Here is a 25,173-nt window from a genome sequence, read left to right as displayed (position 1 = left end):
TGCTATCTGTATTCTGTAGATACTCTACCTGTGACCTTCTGGTATTACAAATACATGACTTGCATGCTTATTCACTTTCTCTTACTTTTTCATTCTATCCTGAGTAGTCTAAATGCAAAGCCTTTTAAAGCCTTGTATGTTCTCCACATCAACCCCTGAACATTTATACTTCTAAAAAATGATGCTGGACTCTCTTGATAACTCTGTCCTTCAAGTTTGCCTCATCGGTGATGCCACTTGACTGAAAAGTCCTCTTGGTAACCCAGTAATTAAATCCTTCTAGCTGAGGCCCAAGAGAGATCCCTTGTGCTGAATTGCACTGCACAGTAAATGACATTATAATGAGGTTTTAACTTATTAGTTAAATGAATGAATGGGAACTTTGCTGCTGCAATTCATTAGATTTTTATGTTGTAAAGCAGGACTTGCTGCTGCAGATGAGAGTCCATGCAATCTTCCCTTCTTATAATTAATTATCATATCAATATATTAAAGATGGTTTCACTAAAAGGAGAAATACCCTTGTATAGAAAGTCTAAGACAGTCTAACAAAACATGATGATCACTTCTGTATGTCCCTGAGCTCTGTGTGGCAAGCCCTGTTCTAGATACTTCTGCAATATTATCTAATTTTAATCCTCAAAACAACCCTCTGTAGTAGTTACTGTTATTACTTCTGTTACACTTGAGGAAAATCAGGCACAGAGAGGTTAAACAATTTTCCTAAGATCTCACAGCTAGTAAGGGTAGAGCAAGGATTCAAACTCAGGCAGTCCCTCCCTATATCTCTGCATTTGTAAATAAGATTTCCTCTCATCCCTAGATACGAACATGAAGATTTGCTTATATATCAATTCATCTTATTGATATGTTTCCTTTTGAGTTTCTTTATAAATGAAAGCTGATGATGCTGTTTAGAAAGCTTTATTTTTTTTAACCTAAAATGTTTAAGCTCAGAAAAGTACAGAGAAAAATAACAGTACTCATGCATTAGCCACCAAGAATTTAAAAAATATTAACATTTTACCTCTTTATTTCTACTTTTTTATTTTTAAAATAAAAGAACCAGTAATTTCCGACAAATTGTTCTCTTCATGCCTATTTCTTCCCTCCTGTCTTTCCACTCCTTGTCCTAAACGAGCACTCTTAACAGGAGAATGTAAATCCTTCCAGACTATGTTCTTATATTTCTACCAGAGGCATGGAAATATCCACAATCCATACACGCAATACTTTTGTGTTTTTAATTGCACACAGAGGGCCTAATGGTGCATGGACCATACTGCTTCTTGACTTTTTCCCTAAACATTGATATATATATGATGTGGCGATCTCCAATCATTGCAACCTCTGCCTCCTGTATTCAAGCGATTCCTCTGCCTCAGCCTCCCTAATAGCTAGGATTACAGGCCCCTGCCACCACACCTGACTAATTTTTATTTTTAATAGAGACAAGGTTTCACCATGTTGACCAGGCTAGTCTCGAACTCCTCTCCTTATGTGATCCATCCAACTTGGCCTTCCAAAGTGCTGGGATTTATAGGCATGAGCCACCACACCCGGCCTAAACATTATAATTTTAAAACCTCTCCATAATGATCTGTCTGGCTTTAGTTGCTATATTTCTTTCTTCCAGATAAACCATATTCTATTTGTTTATTTTCCTCTCAATGAGTGATTAGGTTGTTTCCAATATTTTCCTATTATAAACAATACTGAAATGAAAGTTTTTGGGTACATAATGTCTGACATACATCTGCCTCCCGGATCAGGATTGCTGGTTGGGAGGGACTGTGTAGGAAAATCTAGCAATGAACATGGAAGAACAACAACGGGGAAGGAGGGGGTATGTCAGGATTACATTTGAGAATTAAAGAACAAAGTCATACAGGAATATTTACTATAATTATGATATAATAATAAATTATACTGCTGACAGCCCAAGTCCATACTCCATGAAGTCTCTATAAACAAATGTTAGGTATATATGAGTTTTAATAAAGAGAACTCTAGGCTAAGAGCCCAGAAACTTGGATTTTCTCTCCAGCTATGCTCTAACCTAGTTTTGTGCCATAGCATAATACATTAATGGAGCTGGGCAGGCTCATATCTGTAATCCAAGCCACTAGGGAGGCTTGAGGCCAGGAGTTCAAGACCAGCCTGGGCAACAAAGAGAGACCATGCCACTGCTCTCCAGCCTGGATAACAGAGCAAGACCCTGACTTATATTATTTATTTAGATTAAAAACATTTTTTCAGACAAAATCTAGCTCTGTCACCCATGCTGGAGTAGAGTGGCACCATCTTTGCTCACTGCAACCTCCACCTTCCAGGTTCAAGAGATTCTCCTGCCTCAGCATCCCAAGTAGCTGGGACTATAGACACCATGCCCAGCTAATTTTTTTGTATTTTTAATAGAGATGGGGTTTCACCATGTTGACCAGGCTGGTGTTGAACTCCTAACTAGAAGTGATCTGCCTGCCTCAGCCTCCCAAAGTGGTGGGATTACGTGTGAGCCATGGCACTTGGCCTGAGACCCTGACTTCTTTTTAAAAAGCAAAACATACATTAATAGTCTCCAAATCTCTTTTTTCTTATCTGAAAATGAGGAATTTTTGGTAGTATTTTCTTATTTTCTTCCAGCATTAATCTACCCAAGTTAAGGCTAGAATAAGTTTCCTTTATGATATTAACACACTTCCTCAGTGTTAAACTAAATGATCCACAGCCCAAAATCTCCATTATCCCCCAAACTGCTGCACTGCTGTCCCTGAATATAGTGTCTGTTCATAATTCCAGGCATTGGGCTCTACTGGGCCCTTGATTTATTACGCCCTTTTCCTACTGTGTCAATACCCCAGATCGACTGCTTTTTGGGTGGTATAATTATGAACTTTGTGGCCCTCAGATTTCTCAGTGGGATCAGGCTCCAGTTACCCACAGTGGTAACTGGCTTGATAACAGCACTGTTTACTGTTTCTTTCCTTCTGTCTCACTTCTCTACTTCTGGCCATTGTATTCTGAGGTCACCGAAGATTCTTATCTCGAGATCTTCTTTCTGGGGAAACTCAGAGATATTCACCTATTCAAATCCTACCTGTTTTCCTCCCTCTAGCTTCATTCTACAGCCTTGAGGTTCTTCCCGGCCTGTTCAAATGCAAGCTCATGGAGCTTTACCAGTTTCTTACCACGTTTGTCATTGGAACTAAGTAATGCAAGGTTGCGTTTGATTATATGCATGTTCTTTTTTGAAATTTTATTTCTCACAGCCCTGGAAGTTGGGAAATGTAAGATCAAGGCCTGTCAGAGGCCAGTTTTTGAGATGGCCAGGTTTTAGCTGTAACTTCACATGGAGGAAGGGACGAGGGACCTCTCTCGTGTCTCTTTGTTTTTCAATACATTTGATAGTATATATATTTAAGGCATATGAAAATTTAAGGCTTATGTTATGAGACACATTCAGATAGTAAAATGATTACTAGAGTGAAGCAGATTAACAGATTCATCATCTTACAGTTTCCCATTTTGTGTGTGTGTGACAAGGGCAATTATATCTACTTATTTCGCAAAAAATCCACATGCCACAGCACTTTATTAACCATCCTCCTCATGTTGTACCTTAGATCCCTTGGTTTGTTCCTTCTACAAGCCCGTTACTTTGTATCCTTTTACCTACACCTCTCCCTCCCTCCCACCCACATTCACACTCTTACCTTTTATGTCCCTTCCCCTCCCCAAGCATAATATGAACTGCCAGGAGCCAAGAATTCTTTTTTAAATTTTATTTTCATTAAATAAGATGTAATGCCCCTCTATGCCTAGCATGGAACGAATGCAGAATGTACCTATGTAGTGTATTGTCACTGAATGAATAATTTAGTCTTAGTGAGTCCATATCCCCAGGACTGATTTTGTGGATGCCAGCCATCTCTTCTCCTTAGATTTCTTTGCCTTTTAATTAACTTCCCATTAGGTTTGTGGTTCTTGGTGACCTCCTGAGGGCCTGAAAATCAGAAGGTTACAGACTGGGCCATCTATTTTACGGGGGTTAAATAAAGACATACTTTCTTTGGTCACATTTTCAGAATCTTTCGACCAAATTGGCAGAAGTAATTGGGAGTAAGAATGTGCTGGGAAGTAGCAGTTATAATTTCTTACTTTTATCTAATAAGCCCTTCAATTCTAAATTCATTCATAGCTTTGTTTTAAAGTTATTGTCAGTATTTTATCAAGTTAAAGACAAATTCAAGCATTAATGATTCCAAATGTTTTGCTTCAATTACCTTTGCCACTGTTATATACTATGAGATGGAGTCTAGATTTTCTTTCTTTCTCTTTCTCTCTCTCTTTTTCTTATCTTGTACAGAATAAGCCTGACTGAAATAAAATATTTTAAATATTGTGATTTTTTAAAAATCTCTTTTATTGTGATTGGTATTGCATATGCTTAAAAATTGGTAGAAGAGGCCCAGCCTAGTGGCTCACGCCTGTAATCCCAGCACTTTGGGAGGCCGAGGTGAGTGAATTATGGTCAAGAGATCGAGACCATCCTGCCCAACATGGTGAAACCCCGTCTCTACTAAAAATACAAAAATTACTTGGGCGTGCTGGTGTGCGCCTGTAGTCTCAGCTACTTACGAAACTGAGGCAAGAGAATCACTTGAACCCGGGAGGCAGGGTTGCAGTGAGCCGAGATTGTGCCACTGCACTTAAGACTGGTGACAGAGTAAGACTCCATCTCAACAACAACAACAAAAAAAAATTGGTAGAAGAATTCAAGTGAGTGAAACTGAGAGTTTGTGATTTTGTCCAGCAAATCAGTGACTGTTTTCCCAGAACATGATGCTTTGGCCCTGTTCTTCACACTCAGTGAGATAAGCACCAGCCCTTGTAGCCTCTGACTTCCAAGATTTCAGTAGCTGAGGGTATTATTACATATTTCATGAGTTTAAAAGTTGAGGAAACTTTTTTCCCCTCCAACAGTGAAACATTTTATTTATCATTTGTTGAACCTGTCTAGTGAGCACTGATTTTGTAAAACACTTCCCCAAAAGCTGATTTTCCAGATTCAGTTCTTTTCAAACTGCAAACAGCCCAGCTGGGCAGACAGGCCTCTCCTTTTGCTCCAATTTATTCTTCCTGAGTTGACTTTATCACTGTCCCTCCAGCCGTTTCCAGGGTTCATCACAGATTATCTCTGCTTGTTGGCAGAAAGCAAGCAAACGCCGAGACCAAAGGGCACAATTGCCAAAAGGTTCTTTCAGTTCAGCCCTCATTCTAATTTTAACTTATTTGATACTGCTGTGGAAAAGCTGTTTGCCTGAAATATGGTGAATAAATAAATAATATCCTGCATATGGAGTCCATAAAATAGGATGCAGAATGCTAGGAGCTCAGATTTAGATCCAAGGCGCTAATTCTCTTTGCTTCCTTTTCCGCTTCCCTTATTAGCCTCCTTAATGATCAGGTTGAATGGGGTTGTCAGAGTTGAAAGAACAGGATCCCAGATTTTACAAAATTGTTTACTCCTTTCTGTTTGAAATGTGTCACTTTGCAGAATTGAGCATAATTCCAGCGATCTCCTAAAAAGCTGGGATGGCGACCAGGTGGAATGGGCTTCCTGACCTTTTCTGTGTCTATAGGCTTCACGGAGGATACCTGAGGGCAAAAGACACAGAGCCAGCTTTCCGTCGAGGTGACCCACAGCAGCGGGATCCAGCATGCTGGTTCTACATATGAACCGATTTGAATAGAATCTTTTATTTTTTTACATAAATATTACATCTTAACATTTTCATAGAAGAGCCTCAGTTTTCTTTCCAAAGGTAAAAGGCAAGATCTGTGTTTCCATAAGAAGAGAACATTTATCCTCTGTCCTGCTTCCTTAGAGACCAAAATCCTTTGCTGTCTTGATTTCCAATTTTGATTGTAGCTCTCAGTGTGAGACCTCCCAGTGCTGCAGAGTTTGCTTTCTCTATGGGGCTCACCCACCACAGGCATAAATATCGGGGTGAATTTCCCAGCCACCTACTTCTGGGAATCTCTTGTTCAGACTCAGCAAGCTCATTTTTATTTTTGACCGGAACCTTATAAAAAAAAATCACAAACACATAAATGTGATAGGGAAGGTGGCCATCACAACTATTTGTTCAAACAAATCCTGGGCCCAAAGAAATGAAAAATTAACTTGCCTGTCACTTTATTTTAGAAGTTCATACTGAGAGCAAATATTTAATTATACATTATTTTAAATTCCACATTAAAATAATTCTCATAATGTGTGGATTAATAGGAAATACTCATAATAGTTAGTGCTTTCCAGATACATAAAGGCAATATAGCTTAGTGCTTAGGAATTCCCTAGATGTGGAAACCTTGGTGTAAACCTGGCCTTTTCATCAAACAAGCTAGATGTGTTTAGGAAACTCAGAGCTCTTTGTTTCAGTTCTCTCATCTGTAAAAGAGACACAATAACAGTGACTAGCTCACAGGATTGTTCTAAGGATAATATGAGGGTGTGCAACACACACAATATCTAAAACTTGGTAAGCACTGTTAACATTAGTAATAGCATTTCCATTTTTTTTCTGTTCATTATGACATTTAATCTCCCTGATAACCTTTTATTATAGTGTATATCGTGGTAGACCAACTTGATTTTAAAGGGCCAGATAGTAAGTATGTTCAGCTTTTCCAGCTGTACGATTTCACTTTATAAACACTCAATTCTGTCAATATAGTTTAAAGCAGCCAAAGGCAATATAAATATATGGGTGTGTCTGTGTTCCAATAAAACTTTATTTACAAAACTAGGTGTCAAGTGAGATTTGACCTGGGGACTGTAGTTTGCTGATTCCTGACAACTCTCTACTTGCTGTTATAAATAAGAACATGGAAGCAGTTTGGTTAGGAGATTGCCTGTGAGAACATTGCTACTTAATGGTATATTTCAAAGAAATATCCATTGCTTTTTAACTTATTTCAGGGCTTTTCTGCACAACTGTTTTTGATAGCCATTTCTTATCTAGCGATCATCTGTAGTGTCTGAGATATAGACTTGTGTACATAATTGGTTAGTGTGTGGGTTGATGTGAGCAGTCTTTGACTTTGCTTTACAGCCAAGAAAGACTTCAGCTGTAAATACTGGGAAAACTTCCTGCTAGCATGGATTTTGATTAGAAAAAGAAATGTACAAAAGTAGTTGCCTCCGTCAATCCTAACTGAGGAACAAATTTAGCCCCTCAAAGCATTTCTCTTTATACTTACACATTTCTTTATGGTTTCCATATAGCACTAAAAATATACATTTTTTCAGTCAAAAATATATTCCTGGGTTCTAAATCTTTAAGTGAAAGGGCTAATTTGAGGGACATGGATCAAAATTTTGAAATTTTGGTTGTAAAAGAAATCTAGAGGGGCACAAAGTCTATGGCTTACACAAAATCTTTTATACGTGCTTCTAGGATGCACACACACTCTTATGCACTCACATAAGGTAAAGAGAGTGTTTGTCTGGGTGTATAAAAGCAAACTGTAGATGTTGCTTTACACCTCTGTATCCGGTATATATTCTGATCCAACATATATGTAATTAGATTCAAATGTAATAGGGCTGACATCAAATTTCTGAACATATCATAAATTAGAAGCAATAAATATAAAAAAGACATATTGCTCATGAAGCGTGACTGGCTATAGCAGGAGATGACAGCTGACCTTTGGATACCAAAGTAGTCATAAAACTGAAAAAATCATACCGTGATATCGTGTTGAATCACTCCTTAAGTAAAAGTTAACTTATATACATTACATTCTGAGTGTTTAAACAGAAACAAGTGTAGTATCTTTTAGGATTAGGTCATTTTACATTTATTCTGACAATTAGAAGTTTTCATTCTTCATTTGTAAAACTGACTTTCCTGGAAAATGCACTCATCAAACCTCCCTCTGTCTGAAATTGAAGTTGGATAAGTGTAACAATTCCACACGTTCATCAGTGTGTTACAGCGTAAAATTCATCTTTTAAATAAGAATATTAATTTCATGTTTATGAACATATTTTGCTTTTTTGAGACAGGATCTTGCTCTGTCTCCCAGGCTGGAATACAGTGGTGCAATCTTAGTTCACTGCAACCTCCGCCTCCCGGGTTCAAGTGATTCTCCTGCCTCGGCCTCCTGAGTAGCTGGGACTACAGGCACACACCATCAGGCCCAGCTAATTGTTTTTTTTGTTTTGCTCTGTTTTTTTTTTTTTTTTTTTTTTTTTTTTTTTTTTTTTTTTTTTTTTTTTTTTTTTTTTGTATTTTTAGTAAAGAAGGGATTTTACCACGTTGGCCAGGATGGTTTCAATCTTTTGACCTCGTGATCCAGCTGTCTTGGCCTCCCAAAATGCTGGGATTACAGAAATAGCTTTTTACTGAGATGAGTGTATTGAATCTAATATGAAGCAACTTGGTATAGAAGAAATCCAGGGACAGCAGCAGTCAGAAAATAATTCACAACTTGATGAGGTAAACTAACTTGAATACCCCTGAGAATGAGAAAGTAAGTAAGGAGACCTTGAGTGGCCGAAGCAGGTGTTTCAGTTATGTTTACTTGACAAAGGGACATCATAATCAATAGGGAAACACAGGATGTACTTCGTGTGAGTGGTAAAGTTCTGCCTATATGAAGACATACTCCTCTTTATTTGCTCAGTCTTGGCTTGCTAACAGGCACAGAAATATTGAATAAGAGCCTTCAAATGAATTTTCAAAAAATGAAGTTTGGTGATTTAAGTAGCTTTTTAAAAAGTTAAATTCATAGTATGGCTGCAGTAAATATTTGGTTTACAGTTTCATCTTGTATAGTATGGAAAAGCTATAAGCATGGAGCTTGTTACCACAATGTAGAATTCCTAAAATAATTGTCACTTCAATAAATACTCACAGAAAAGTAGCTCAGGTTTCAGAATTTTACATGTTATCGACTGTGTCTCCCTTTGGGGAAAATTTAGAAGTTAAAAGATCTTTTAAGGTAATGCAAAAATGCAAGGTTTATTTAACATCCTGGGTTTGGCCCTTGTTTCTACCTCTTTTGTATACTTCTTCCTCATTGCCATATTGTGTTCTGTTTTTTCCCCATATCATGTAACTTATTATCATTTTATATTACTGAGTTTTGTTTTTACTTCCTTTGCCTACTCACTCATTAATTCTTGCTGCCAGTATTTTTAAATCTTTCTGAAAAAAACACATGCAGCTGCACTGGGTCAGAGTTTCTCCCAATTGATAATCCACTTTCTGCGTCCACATGTAAGTATACAATCATTGATAAAAGTGGAGCCTCATGGACTCTTCTCCTGCGGAATCTCATTCTCCTGCTAATCAGCTTCTCCCGTCTGTCTGAGGGATTCCATACTGGTATCTTCCAAACAGAGACATTTTTCTATCAGGTGCTTTGGAGTGAAAATTGAGAGAACATGCAATCATTTTTATTTTTTTCCTAAATTATATGCAAGTGTAGCGCCAGGTCGAAAATGCAGGCTTGGACTTGTTTGTGCTCTAAGGATTAAAAAAGTTGCTCAGATTGCTCTGGAGTGGGTCATGAGTTTTCTTCCTGGATCTTTGTTCAAAATAGATAACCATCTTTGATTTATTGGAATCTCTTGTTAGAGCGTAGTTATCACTCCCAGAGAATCCATTTGAAGTCAGTTTTAGCTTTTTCATATTGGAGGAAAAGAGGAATAAACCATGTATCCACTTTTGATCTGTACTTTTTCAGGAATCATTTTCTGCATTGTTGAAGAGATTAGAAAAGCCCATGTTAATTATTGTATCATATAGGTTTCCCAAAGGCAGGGTGTAGAAATTATTAGTCATGTTTAAGAAACCCATTTTTCTTGAAGCATTGAAGTCTTATTAATCCTACAGACCAGGGGATAGTTTATGTATTGTCGAAGGCTTTACAAATTTAATTAGCCTCTGTGTTACAAATTTAGTCCACATTCATCATGAGGTTTATTTGTTTCCTTTGCAAAACTGACGTGATGTTTGTCTGTGGGATCAGTGAACTAAACCTAAATGGGAGCCAAACCTTCAACTTCACCCTCTGGCAACTCTTTTTCCCGTTTTCCTAACTCCTCCAAATCCCCCATCCCTAGCCCCAGTATTTCCAATTGACTTACAGAAACAGTTGCATTGTTCTTTTGCCCAAATCCCAAGCATTCCCCAGAGAGCTGTTTTCACTTTCTTTAGAGCACTTACAGTTTATCTCTGTAAGAGAATAGTTTTGAGTTTGCCACTTAGTCTATTTATTTTTCATTCTAATAGGAATCACTTTAGAGCTAGCTAAACCCCTGTTAGTCAGCTTCTTAAGTGCTGACCAGACCTCTTCCATCTGTATAGAACACTCACTTTTTCATGTCAGAGATTTAATGAAACTAGAGAACTCTTTAAAATAACAATAATAATGAAAGACTCGAATAGATTCAGGCAACTTCACATATATTTTTTCAAGGTTGGGTCCGTTTTGCTAACATTTTGAGGGTTTTATTTTTTAATATGGCCTCAGGTTAGAGTCACACAAATCAGTAAAAAAAAAACAAAAACAAAAAACAAAAACAACAACTCTTTGAATTGGAAATACCACTTATTTCATCCCTGTACTTTTATATAGGGGAATTATTTTTAATGAGAAAGATTTATAGCTTACTGCCAATGATACATAGAAATTAGTATGCATTATTAAAAATAAATTAAGGCAGAAAGCCGCCAAAGTTGACTTTGTTCTAGAGTCTTCGACCACAACAGCCAACAGCAGTGCTCACTTGTCTTCATGTGACCTAAAATAGTGCCCGTCTAAAAAGCGATTAATAGATACTGAGGGTTGGAACAGGCTGGCATTCGTCTGGTTCTTACAGCTCCTGATAAATGTTGAATGCCCTGCATACCTACAGTTCTTAAGGGAATAGTCATTGTTGAGACATTTAGAGAAGCTAATATCAGTTGAGGACAATCTTGTTTTGACTATCTTACACATCTCAAATATACAAAGCCTACATATAAACATTACGTAATGCCTTCAGACATTGTGCTGATTCAAATAGATTTTAATGAGAAAGTCCAACTTTTCCTGTTTCTTAGGCATTCAGAGACTTTTTGTGAGCCTGAATTGTCCGTAACTCTTAATCTCTCAACTATTTTTTTTCTTGATTTTTAATCTCACTCGGTTAGACTGTTGGGAAGAGAATACAATAGGGGGATTAATGGCTCAGGACAGAAATGTTTGCTTATTGAACAATAGGAAGGGAATTTGGTAGCAGTTCTAACCCTTCCTGTTTACATTCAGTAATGTCACTGGTGTATTGAAAGGGTTGTCAATAGTGGGTATATATTTTTTTCAATGGTAATATCCAACATCTTATTGTTAGGTGTTCATCAAAATAAGAAGAGGGAGAAAGAAGAGAGACAAAAAGAAAAATGATAATGGATTTGAGAAGTCAAGTCAATTCAGTCACAATATGGGACTAAAGGATGGATTAAAAGAAGTTGTGTGTGTGTGTGTGTGTGTGTGCGCGTGTGTGAATGAGTGTGAAAATGCGTGCATGGGTGCATGTGTCTTAGAGTTGAGGTAATGGGAAGACTCGAGGAGAAAATATTCACTTTTTTTTGAATACCAGTGACCAGACGGCTTGCCAGGTGCTCACTCAAATTTGTACCGTATCTTTATATATGGTCTTCTAGGTAGGTATGACTATCCCCATTTTTCAGATAAGGACACAGAATCTTAGAGAAATGAAGAACTAGATCAAGATCTCTTTGAACATAAGGATTTGAATCCAGGTTTTTTGCTTTTGTCACTCTGAAATCTCTTTTTTCTTTGGCAAATCCGGACATATCAGTAGAGATTCTGGTTAAAAATTACTCCGGCAGTTTTACCGGCTAATATATGTTACTCCATGAATTTTGCAAGTCTGATTAAATAGATTATGTGCAATCCTCCTCTGATGACCTGGACAAAGATAAAGCACATCTCAGAGCAAATTTGAAGCAATGCTTTGTCACTGAAGACCTATGCATGTAGCATTGTGCAGGTGCTAAGAAAGGCACAGAAAAATATACAGTATGGCACTTGCCACCAGCGCCTTTATCAGTTAGATTAAGAGATAAAACATATACATGTGAAAAACAAAAAAAAATACTGTTATCAATTAACATTTTGGTAGCAAAACAAGGCATGATGAATTGCCAAAAGCAGAAAATGCATATGGTAGAATTTGAGAGATCTGTATTAGCCTTTGGTGGCCTGAGAATTCTTAATGAAAGGAGTTTAAGCTGGAGGGAAAGGATGGGCAGGATTTAGACGGGGAGGACAGAGATGGGAGATAAATTCAGGCCTTTTCCAAAGTGTAAGAGCAGGACAGCAGGAGGCCAAGGTATCCCCAAGTGGGTTGAAGGACATGAACAACAGCAGGAAGATAAGTAAACCACTTTGGACAGAGTGGGGCTCTGCACAGATAGGAAATAGAAAAGCAACCTCAAAAATAGGTTGGGCTCTGGTTGTCCGTCCTGAGTGTCAGCATAGACTTAGCCTGTTGCTGTGGGGACATGGCAAAGGGACATAAACAGGGAAGTGACAGATTCAAAACTGCACTTTGCCAAGACTATTCAGGCAGCAGGGTGGAGGGTAGAGAAAGGGTGTCTGCAGATAAAGAGTGAGGCAGCACATATGTCCATCCTGCATCGGGCTACACCAAAAACCCACCATGTGCACCTCTCACCACCCACTGCTGCTCAGCCTGCTGCACACAGTAGCCCCCTAACTCATCTGCCCAAATCCACATTTGCCCCATACACTCTGTTCTCTACAGTTTTGGCCAGAGTGATCTTTACAAAATGTCAGTATTGTCACCTCCTGAAAATATTTCAAATATTATTCTTTCCTCTGTCTCCTACCCCTTACATGACCTACAAGACCTGGCCTCTGTCTTCTCTTTGGTCTCATCCTTCACCCTGCTCACTCTTGTTTTCTAGGCACGGTGGCCTTTTCATTAACTGTGTCCCATTCTTTGTGCTCAGCATACTCCCTCACATGATAGGCCCTTTGCACATGCTGTTTCCTCTTCCTGGAATGCTCTTCTTACCCCTCATTGTCTTGTCAACTCCTTCTTATCCTTCAGATGAACCCACTCTAATTTCAAGACCTCCTTGACTAGGTCAAACTCCCTTATAGAAGGGACTCACAACTTCAAGTAACTATCTCTCCTTTGCAGCTTTTATTACATTTGCAGATTCACCACTTACCTAATAGTTAATTAATGTTGCTTTCCCCCAGTGTCCACAGTGTTTTTGGTCTCTATTTAATCACAAAATCTAGCCCTTAGTGGACTCACAATAAATAGAGCATAGTGGAAACAAAATAATATGTCATTAAAATGTAAGGTGTTGTGTTAGTCTGCTCTCATGCTGCTAATAAAGACATACCTGAAACTGGGTAATTTGAAAAGGAAAGAGGTTTAATTGTCTCACAGTTCAGCATGGCTGGGGAGGTTTCAGGAAACTTACAATCATGGCAGAAGGGAAAGCAAAGATGTCCTTCTTCACATGGCAGCAGCAAAGAGAAGAAAGCTGAGCGAAGGGGGAAGCCCCTTAGAAAACCATCAGATCTCGTGAGAACTTACTATCACAATAATAGCATGGAGAAAACTGTCCCCATGATTCAGTTACCTCCCACTGGGTCCCTCCTACCACAGGTGGGGATTATGGGAACTACAATTCAAGATGAGATTTGGATGAAGACACAACCAAACCATATCAGATGTTATGAACATTTCTATATTTGAAGGCTTCAGCTATTGGCAACATTACTTATTTTTAAATACATTTGGCGCTGATTTAAAAAAATGTTACATAGTAGTGGAATTATTTTCAGAGGGCTGAATAATTCTTCAAGCCTTGGAGAGTGAGTGACTACTCTTTAGTAGGCCTCATGTGCTTCCAAGCTAAATGGAGGCAAACATCCTGTTGGTATGTAAAGCTGCCGCCCAAATGCAGAGAACCTCTGGACATGCATGCTATTCTCATTCAAACTGTCCCATCTGTTCAGACATGGTCAAGCTCTCTGAGCCCTGTGAGAATGAAAACAGGGCAGGATTACCAGTTTTTACAGATTTTAATGTAAGGCTTAGGGTCTGTGAGCTAAAAGATTGGTTGTAGTTTTTACGTTAAACATAAACAGGGGCTGAGAAGACACAAAAATTACATTTTGGAGTCATATAAAGACAATTAGGCTGCAACTGCATTACTTGGACCTTTTTGCTGCTGAAACAGAAAAATGGTGATTAACCAATCGGGATGAAATGTCAATTTGAGAGGAAGGTAACGTGAAGTTTCCCTAAATCATCTAAACACCAAAAAATCTGTTACATCTGATTTCCAACCTGCCCTGTTGCTATGAAAAGTTACTCTCCACCCAGCTCTCTGAATGCTACATAGTCATGCAATTATAATTCTTTCTGAAAGATGGACTCTGTAATGATACGAAGGCGTTTTCCTTTACTCTGGCTAGAGGTTTTCCAGAGCTCCTTAATAAGAGCCATGCTCTTTTTTGGAATTATTTTGCTTTATCTACATTTCTCTTCATGATCCAAATGGAAGACATTTTTTAAAATGTGAGGTGGCAGTTGTCTTGGGATATATCTCTATGGTGTTTGCTAAATTGAAGCTCATCTTTTCAAGCCCAGTCTTTATTTTGTTTTTCTATAGTTTGCTGGCAAAATCAAAGACCCTGCTTCCTTACTCTTGCACTGTGGAGCAGACTGGTAGGATGATCACAGGGGAGTGAGCAGGCTTCAGTGGTTCTTAAAAAGACAATTTCCATTTCCTTGGCAAGAGGGACCCCATACTGTGCTCCAGCCAATTCTTCATTCTTTCTGCCATTGATTCCGAGGGACAGGCTTTTGTGGGGAGGGATTATTTGTTTCTTTAAAATCCACCATGGTTCTTTTCCCTCCCACATTTTCCCCTTTCTTTTGTGGCCTGGAACAATACAATGTTAATGATTCGGTTTCTGACTTGCAGAGAATCCATCTATGCTTGTAAAAATGCAGTTCAATTTTATACTGCAGCTCGAGGTGAGATAGAAATGAAGATGGCGTAACACGTGAAGTGGGCAAAAAAATGGTAAATTGAAACAGTATGATGTTGATGAGGCAGTGTGTGAGGCTGTCAGGAGGCATTATAATAAGCTGATGAACGAGACTAGCTTCCTAGTTCTGCTGTATGCAAATGTTCCATTATTTTTGGTGGAGGAAAGGAGCCTGGCATATTAATTGGCTTTGTTTTTAGAGCTGCAGGTGAACCCTTTTAATTCTGCTTTCTGAAAAGAAACTTGCAATATGTCCATAAATTATGTTTACTTTTGAATGTCAACTTATAAAAAAATAAACACGTCATTAAAAAATATATAAAACAAAAAAATTGGGGGGTTATTAAACCTTAGAACCAGTGACTAAAAATTCTGATTTTGTGTCAGATTTGTGTCAAATTCTAAACTGCATATGAAATCTTTGAGTTTTTAATACTGAATCATAATAATTTTTTAAAGTACTATAAAACTTAGAATACACTGTATAGAAAATAAATTATACTATACTGTGCTATATTTTTTTATTTGGAAGTTTACAGTTGTTTGCATAACTGACAAGTTTGTTTCTTGGTGCAATCATCAGCAGGTTATACAGGTTGTATCTATCTGTCTCTTTCTTCAGAGGACACTGTGTGTGTGTGTGTGTGTGTGTGTGTGTGTGTGTGTGTGGAGAATGAAACAATGTGGGTGGTAGGAGGAAATATTAATGAATGTTTAAGTATCTTTTCCTCTGAAAGACTGAAATATGAGGTCTTAAAGCAAAATAAATCATTTAAAGTGTAACATGCTTAAAGATCCTTTTTTATTACCAAGTTATTAGCAGACTGCCATATTGAATACATTTTATGTAGTTTTTTTCTAAACAACTTTAAGATATAGATATTCATTAACCGACTTGTGATAAACCTTTTTCAGAGAGAGAGAATTAACTTTATTCCTCTCCAGTTTTAACGTGACCAGTAAGGGGATACACACATGAGGATTTGGGGAGGTAGGGAAGGATTGGAGAGAGGTAACAGAACTGACGCTTGAGTCACTGGGATGTTGGAAGTGGTTTTCAGTTACTTTTCTTGGCTCTCGGAAAACCAGGAAGGTAGGGAGGATGTTATCAGGCCCTTTGACTTTCTGGAAGTGACCTTGGAGTTAGCAGAAGCTAGCTGGAGCTAGGGGAGAAAGGAGACAGAGAGAGAAACTAGGAACAAGTAATTGTTCTCCCCAAACATAGTCCAAGGTGATGCCATTGAAACAAACCAAAAATACACACACACACACACACACACACACACACACCTGTCAACAGATAAAGGTATGTGTGTGTATATATATTAATTTGTTGACACCACAGAGTACAGTGTTAGAGGAAACAGTGTGGGTGCATGTGATTCAAACATCAATGGTGAGGTTGTGAGGCAGAGAGAGAATCTAGGCAACAGGTGGGGGTCTTTCAGCCCCTTCTCTCCCTCCAGTGGTGCAGAACCCCAACACTCAAATACAGTCTGTTGCCAGAAATCCAACCAGGCTATCCCTTGGAGACTGATAGAAGAGCAAAGTGTCCAGCCTGAGATCCTGTAATTCATGGGGTCTGAGTTCCTGTTGAACACAGATCATGGTTTCCTGGATGGGAAACCTTGTTTAAACATTTAAATTATCAGAATCAGAGCAGCCTGAAACAGTCATCCTTGATACTCAAGTTCCTGAGAAATAATTACTAGAAACAAAATTTCATTGTATGGAAACTTTTCCAGAAAATGATAAAATAATACTGGTGAAAACTTAGATCACAGAAAACGAAAGTTCAGCTCTAATGTAGTATGTTTCTTTTATCTAGATTTATTCATTCTTCTTGTGCTTGTTTTCTTTAACAAATATAAACGAAGAAATGGCCGCCTCTTGTCTAGAATGCCTACACATTATATACTTTAAAAAGAAATGCAGTCATTTTATATTTTAGTCTAAGCATTTATTACACAACCCAAAAGACAAATTCTGTCCTACTTTTGTCCACTCATAAGACTCTTTACAGAACTCTTTTTATCCTCTCCTAGTTTTTCCCATGGTCTTAATTTAGTTTAAGAATTTGCAAATTCTCACTTATTGAACTGACTTCAGAATACTACTTCCCACTATAGGCAATAGGAATAGGCAAGAAAAGTATCAGGAACAGGCAAGAAAAAGTGAAAAAAGAAAAAAGAAAATAAAGAAAGAAAAAGGGATGGGAATTTTACAAACATGGAGGGCCTGATTACCGAAAGCCTTATAAGTTTGAGATGCTCATGCCCAATTTTTAAAGAATATTGGAAATAAATCAGTGGTGGTGCATTTAATTAAACTGTCCTAAAATGTGTCCCTCTTAAAACGAGTGCCATAATGCTCCTCAAATTGCTGGAAATGTTATATGTCTAAGAAAGCAAGATCTGCTGGGTGCAGTGGCTCACGCCTGTAATACCAGCACTTTGGGAGGCCGAGGCAGGCGGATCACGAGGTCAAGAGATCGAGACCATCCTGGCCAATATGGTGAAACCCTGTCTCTACTAAATATACAAAAAATTTAGCTGGGCATGGTGACGCACGCCTGTAGTCCCAGCTACTCGGAGGCTGAGGCAGGAGAATTGCTTGAACCTGGGAGGCGGAGGTTGCAGTGAGCCAAGGTCGCGCCACTGCACTCCAGCCTGGCGCCTGGTGACAGAGTGATACTCTGTCTTAAAAAAAAAAAATAGAAAGCAAAATCTGAACTGCAGGTGTATTTCAGTTGGAAATTGTCGTTTATGTTACTTCTAATTTGAGACCTATGTTTGGTGATTAAAAGCTCCCAGCTAAAGACAGTGACTCTGCTCTCCATATGTGTACAATCTTCAGCCAGCTCCACTACAGCATGGGCCCTTCAGTGGAGGGAGAAACGATTATAGAAAAAGAAAGTCTGTGGATTTGAGAGGTTAGGGATAGAAGGGTATTTGGGCAGCTCTGGCTATCTCATATCTGGAATTTCACCTTTTATCTTCCTGGAGGATAACTCCTTATATGGTCTGCTTTGTAGACAGCTTTCTTGAAAAGCAGTTGCATAAAACAGAGGATGTTCTAAAAAGAAATACAACCCTCCTTTTGTTGATACTTTTTTCTCAAATATAGTGATTATACAATAGTAATAATGGTTTGATATTTGTAAATCTTGGGTCTTAGTAAAAACCACTTATGGTCTGTTTACCTAAATTATCTTTAGAATAAATGCAGTGTTCTAATGAATTCAATTCATATTTCACGTGTAGTTATTCTTTGAGTAAACAAGTATTTTTTGTTAAAGCAAGCAGGTAAACTAAAATATATGTATTTTCTCTTCTGAAGTCTCTGATGTAGTTGGTTTGGAAAAGGTCTCCAGCCAGCCAGGGTGCTGAACATTCGCCGTGAGTAACATGCTGTTTCGGTTGACAACAGTTGTCATGTTATAGTCATTTCCTCCTTTAGTTAGTATTTTGGCTTAAAGGCAGTATATTTATGGTTTTTAGCCTGATTCATCTCGCAGCTGCCACACAACTTCTTTTCACCATATGTACAAATTGCTGGGTGCTTCTGCATACACACATAATGAATTAGATATTAGATCAAAAGTATACTGAAATAAATTGAACATTAAAACTCAAGGAGTTGGCCGGACATGGTGGCTCACGCCTGTAATCCTAGCGCTTTGGGAGACCGAGGTGGGTGAATCACTTGAGGTCAGAAGTTTGAAACCAGCCTGGCCAACATGGTGAAACCCCCTTTTTTACTAAAGATATAAAAACTAGCCAGGCGTGGTGGCACATGCCTATAATCCCAGCTACTTGGGAGGCTGAGGCATGAGAATCACTTGAGCCTGGGAGGCGGAGGTTGCAGGGAGCAGAGATGGCATCACTGCACTCCAGCCTGGGCGACAGAGTGAGACAAGGTCTCAAAAAAAAAAATAGGAGAGCGTCTCTCAAATGTGAAAGTCTGGACACACAAGTATGTTTGCACAACACTCAATGTGGAATCATTATTAATTGCACTCCAGCTTGGGTGACAGAGTGAGAGTCCAGCTTAAGAAAACCCAAAAACAAAAACCCCCAGAGAACTCAAGGAGTTAATTTCCATTTAGACCGGTCTAGATGTGTTTAAAAGAAAAGTAAAAATTTCAGTTCTATAAGAAGTGTCTATTGGGGCAAGTACAATTAGTCCTGGCTTACACATGAGAAATAACTATCTGTTGTCTTTCATTTTATTACCTAGGTTACTGCAAAAACTTGTGGGTGATTCCTTTAATTCTTTGTACTAAATGAGGCTTTCTGAGTTGCCTTTCTTTGTAGGTTTCTTCTGTATTCAAAAGGCTTTCCTGGCTTTTCATGTCCTTAGAATGAAGTTGAATTTCCTAAGCCTGACATTCAGGACTCTCCTAAATTTAGATGAAAGTTGTCTTCCCAACCTCATGAATCATTATGCTACCTCAGACAGTTTCAGCCAAGACAGGCTTTTCCTTCTTACTCCGTGACTTTTTTCTTTCAGCTGCTCTAAACATGCAGTTCATGATCCTCTCTCATTCTTCCCTTCTCTTAGGAATAGTGTGGTAGAAATCATATAGACTTAGGTCCGTAATAGACTGGAATTCTAAATTGTGCACTGTCCCCTACTAGCTATGTAGGAGGAAGCTATGTTGGAAAAGCTACTGCTTCCTTCTGGGGCTCAGTTCCTGACTCAGTAAAGAGATATCAGTTATTGGCACAATAATGCTCCATAACAAACAACCACAAAAATTCAGTGGCGTAAATAAACGCTAACTTCTCATTCATTTGTGGGTGGCTGGGCTCCGTTCAGCCATAAGACTCTCATTTTTTGGTGATCAGTGAGATATAAGGATTATTTTTCTCATGGGATTGGCAGTAAGCCTGAATGTACGTGTGCAGTTTAAGCCTTTGTTGGCACAGTGTCCACTTTGGCCTCAGAAAGTCACATCATTAGGGTGGGGAAATAAAGTCTACTCCTAGTGGGAGGAACTGCAGTATCATGGGGAGAAAAGGCAGAGAGATGGGGATGAGGTAAAGAATTGCGAACAATAATGGAGCCTCCAGTAGTGTTATTAAGAAGTTAACTCAGATTATCTAGGTTAGGTTTGTGACGTGGCATGTGGTTCAAAGACACTGAACACATTTGTCGTTCTCCCTGTGCTTACTTACAGCCACCTGTTCAGACTTTCCTTCTTCCTTTAGCCTTGCAGCTGTCACTCTTATCACTGGAACTTCCTGTGCTTTTTACGTAGTCAGCATTTAGTAAATGGTTTTTAAACATAATTTTATAATCATTTTATTTGCTTTTTTATTGAAATGCATATGGAACAGCCTATATGTAGCCCTTGTATCTTCTCATCAATCTTAAGTTTTCAGTTAAAGTAGAATTTAGTTGCCAATTTAGACAGCTATACTGGTTCCCATACGTAATGAAACAAAGCTAATAACAATTCTTAAAAAAGAAAAAAAGGTGTTTTCTCTGCTTCTCAGTAGGACTTTCTGTATAGCCATCTCTTTGGGTAACAACGTCTGACTTTAATCTTCTGCCAGACAAAGACAGATAATGTTTATATCAGATAATAATAATAATAATAATAATAATAATGTAATATCATAAGAAATGACTTATCAGCTTATATTAATCTGACTTTGGTCTCTGACCATGGCCACCAGATATATTTGGTGGAACCACTGCATTGTCAGGCCACTGACAAGTTAGATCTGTAACCCAAACACCACCCCACCTCCGTTTTAATTCTCAGCTTTTTAAACTTTTTAAAGCGGCTTAAACTCAATCTTTACATTCCACCGCCATTCTAGCACATACGTAAGAATATGTATTTGGTGCCATCTTCTTGGTGTCGTGACTGTGTGGTGAGATGGAAAGATTATCAAGTCCCTGCTTTGACATGCGTTAGCTGGGCTGCAGCTTCCTCATCAGGAGCATGGTTCACATTAAGTTTGTTCTTATATATCCTTTTTGATTATTTCGTTTTGCAACTCTATTCACTGGAGATGAGGGGATTCGAAAAAAAGAAAAAGAGATAAAACATTGACTCACGTGTCTTTATCCCATTCTCAGTCACTGCTTTGGAATCTGGCAGGAGAGCTAATATTCCTGTTTTGTTTTCATTGGGATTAAAAATACGCTTATCTTCTCTTGATGAAGATTTGGTATTTCTTTATTCCTTGGATTTCTTATTTGAGATGACTAAGTGTACTCTTTCTTAGAAAACTTGGCTGGAACTTATCATCTAGTGTGCTAGAGTCTTACAATAAAACATATCAAAATAATTTTCAAAGACTAGTTTAAATGCCTATTGTCTCCTGGGTAATATTAGCTGAATTTCCTCATGTACATTTGGTGGTACATTTTTGTAATTATTTCTATTTGGTGCTATTCAGCTTTGCACAAAAAAATATATGTCTGGTCATATCGCTTGGTCTGTGGGCCATTGTGACTCAGATTTCAAATTGCATACATATGTGTTAAATGCATTTTCATTCTCATAAAAGAAACATTACGGAACGTAACCACACTTCTAGTGGTTTCCATGTGAAATGAATTATGTTCTATTGTAATCTGGAGTCTTTTCATTTTCCTGTGAGAAATGGTTTGAAAATTGTATTCTGTTGTTTAAACTGTTGGGTATCTCTTATGGGGCTTGTACAGAGGATGAGAAGTAAGATAGCTTTGCTTTCCTTTCTTCTTGGTGTATCTCCATAGCATAAAAATTAAGATTTATTTCTTAAGGAATATGAATGTTTTGTAACATTCAACTTTGAGAAATTCAAATATGCGAGTCTTTTTTAAAAAGATACTCTGTAAAAATGAATGTACTAAGTTCTCAGATTAAGGTTTTTGTTTTGTTTTTAACCACTCATGTGGAGGAAGTTTGGTGCAGTGGTTAAACTTATGAGCTCTGGGGCAAGACCGATTTCATTTGGGTGTCAATCTCTGCCTCTATTTGACTGAGTAAATTTTACAACTACCCTAAAGCTCAGTTTCCTCACCTTTAAAAGGGGGATAATAATAATTCCCATCACCCATTTTATTCAACAAGATTTATCAAAGGCCCAATATGTGTGAGTTTATATTGTAGATGGTAGGGATACCCTATAAGACAAAATTCCTATTGTTGACTTCTACTGAAAGGAAATAAGCAACATGAGTAAATGTGCATGAAAAAGCAGTAGGAACAACTGACAAAATGGTGCTGGGCACTGTATTAGGATGGATATTTTATGAGCTCCTTTCTGAAGAGGATTTTGTAAGCTGGGACTTTAAGAAGGAAATCAGAGAAGGGCATTCAAGCAAAGGAAACACATATGGTAACAACTCTGTGCTGAGAATGAGTTTGATATATTTGAGTAGAAGGCAGAAAGGCCAGTGGGACTTGAGCATCATCATCTAAGGAGAAAGTCGTATAGATATTTGACAAAGACAGGCTCAGGAACCGTAGAGTCCTGTAAGCCAAGAAAGGAGTTGGGATTTTATTTGAAGTATGTTTGGGAGCCACTGGAAGGCTGAGAGGAGGCTTAATATTTTTTTACATATTACTTGGGATATTCTGTGGAGAATGGAATGTACAAAGAAGACCCATTATGAGGCTACTGCAATAGCCCAGATAAGAGATAGTAGTGCATTAGATGAAGGTGGTAGTTCTGGAGACAGAGACAAATAGGTAGTTTCAGAGTATATTTTGGAGGTGACGTCAACAGGGTTGCTCATGGACTCGATATGGGGAGTGAAAGGTTGGGAGGAATCAAGAACACATCGTAGGTTTCTAGCTTGAGCAAGGGATGGATGGCAACACCATTTCCTGAGATAGGAGAGGGAGGAGAAGCAGGTTTTGGCAGTGATAACAAGACTTATTTTTGGCCTTCTTACTTCAGGGTATTAAGTAGCTCTTGAAAATGTGAGTCTGGAGTTAGAGGACCAATCAGGGATAAAACTATAAATTTTGGAGTCATTGGTTTATAAGCACTGAGAATGGATGAGACCACCGAAGCAGAGAGAGAATGGAGATGGAAAAAGAAGCTGCCCCAGAATGAGTAGTGTAGTGTACCAGGGTTTAGACACCCGGCAGAAGAGAAATCAGTAAAGGATACAGAGAAGGCGTGTGAACTGAGCTAGGAAAAAAGAATATAAAGCCTTTAGCAGGCTCATGTATAGTAGCTTCTCTATAAATGATGATATCTTATGTGTGTTTCTCCAGAACACTGAGATAAGGATGAGAGATGGTCACCAGAAGTAGAAGTAGAGAGTAGGACTAGAGAGATGGTCTCCTGGTATGGAATTAGAAAGTGAGGCAATGGAAGGAGAGGAATACCGCAAAGGATGTGTTTTCAAGCAGGTTACCAGCAAAAAACTGGGGCTCCGTTCTGCTGGTGACCTCTGGTGAACAGTATAGAATACATCTCAGAGTTGCCACCCCAGAGAGTAGGGACACAGATGTATACATCCTCCAAACCCCATTTGTCATTAACCGAGGGCTGCTCCCTGGTGGGTGAACCCTTTAGCACTCTGGGCCTGCTCTAGATGGGCCAAAAGAAAGCCCTTAGAGGTCGCAGGTGCTGTGCTAGAACATCACAGTGTGTGTGAGAACAAGTGCTGAGCAGATCTGACAGCGATTCCTGCTGTCATGTTCCTTAAGTGACTGGCTCTCATTGTTATACCTTTGTTCATTGAAATATAGGAACAAAGGATATTCCAATTGTTAAAATTGAATTATTAAAACGAGAGAATTCAGAATTCTTCATAATGGTCATACCAAAAGATGTGATGAACTCATTGAAGCCTATCAGTGGCTGAGTAATTTTCCTTATATTCTTGTTTGAAAGTAGCAATAAATTTTAAGGGATATTCTTGGAGTGCCAAAGACATTATTAAATGGGACACCATCAAATATGAAGATGAACACATATGACCTTGATATTTTGAAATACTAGAATAAGAATTCATATCATACAGTACCTTGAAATCCAATGCCTTTCTCCCAAAGGGATTAAAGGTTACACTTGATGCTTTTCAGAGTACCTTGTATACAGGAGATCTCTTGATCCTAACTCCTGGGATCAGGATGAGCAAAGCGATTAGTGTCACAGGTAAAACTGAATTGCTTTTAAGCTTCTTATCTGAGCACATGGCGATACTGAGATCAAGACTTAGGTTTGTTAACATCTAATTTGGTTTCCTCATCTCTTTGCCATAATGGAAATAGTAAAATGTTTCCTAGTGCTTATAATATGGCCTATAGGCACTGCACTAATCACTTTACAAAATTAGCTATTTTATCCTCAAAACAACACTATGGTTTAAGTAGCATTAGTATGTCATTTTTCCATACTGGGGCAACAAGTAAGGAAACTGGTCCAGTTCACCTCTCGTAAGTACGAAAGTAGGGATTCAAATCCAGGTACCTGCCTCCAGCTCTGTTCTCCTCAGATGACTCTTACGCAGCTGTTACACAGCTTATGTGGCAATAATAGGCTGTGATCTTATCCCTGGTTATATGAATTGCTTGGAAAAATCACACACATGATTTGTTTGGTACTTTTCCCATAAATCCACTTTAAAAATCATTTTACTAGAGATTAAAAAAAACCTCCCACTCGCTGTCTTATTTATAATTGAAAAAATTTGTGTTCCTTTTTATTAAATCTCTTTCATATGGTTTAAACCATATGGTGACTAGTTTTTCATACAGTCTAAAGTGTATACAATTTATTAAGTGTAGTTTTGCCTTTGTGTGAATTCTTATGCTTTATCATTAGGTTGAAAAACATGCATGATACTAAGAAATACTCTTACCAGTAAATTTCCATTGAAAATCTGGCTATGGAAGAAAAGTCTGCCAGCCAGACACTTTGTGCTTTGGAAAGGAAGCTGTGAATCCAGATATTCTCCAAGAAATACAGCAGTGGCTCATACCTGTAAACCCAGAACTTTGGGAGGCTGAGGTGGATGGATCACTTGAGCTCAGGAGTTCAACACCAGCCTGGGCAACATAGTGATACCCTGTCTCTACAAAAA

General features: G+C 38.3%; 1 protein-coding gene and 1 pseudogene across 1 annotated transcript in view; both read left to right on the top strand.

The window, feature by feature from the left end:
* MACROD2 (mono-ADP ribosylhydrolase 2) overlaps positions 1-25,173 on the top strand; it is a 1,539,224-nt gene that overhangs the window by 218,778 nt on the left and 1,295,273 nt on the right. The gene's annotated exons all lie outside the window — the stretch shown is intronic.
* Positions 8,442-25,173, top strand: part of LOC108282613 — a 45,620-nt pseudogene continuing 28,888 nt past the window's right edge.

This window comes from Cebus imitator, unplaced genomic scaffold (assembly GCF_001604975.1).
Source record: "Cebus imitator isolate Cc_AM_T3 unplaced genomic scaffold, Cebus_imitator-1.0 Scaffold246, whole genome shotgun sequence".
In the NCBI taxonomy this organism is placed as follows: Eukaryota; Metazoa; Chordata; class Mammalia; order Primates; family Cebidae; genus Cebus; species Cebus imitator.
Note: the sequence above shows the minus strand (reverse complement) of the source record. Positions and strands in the feature narration are given on the sequence as shown.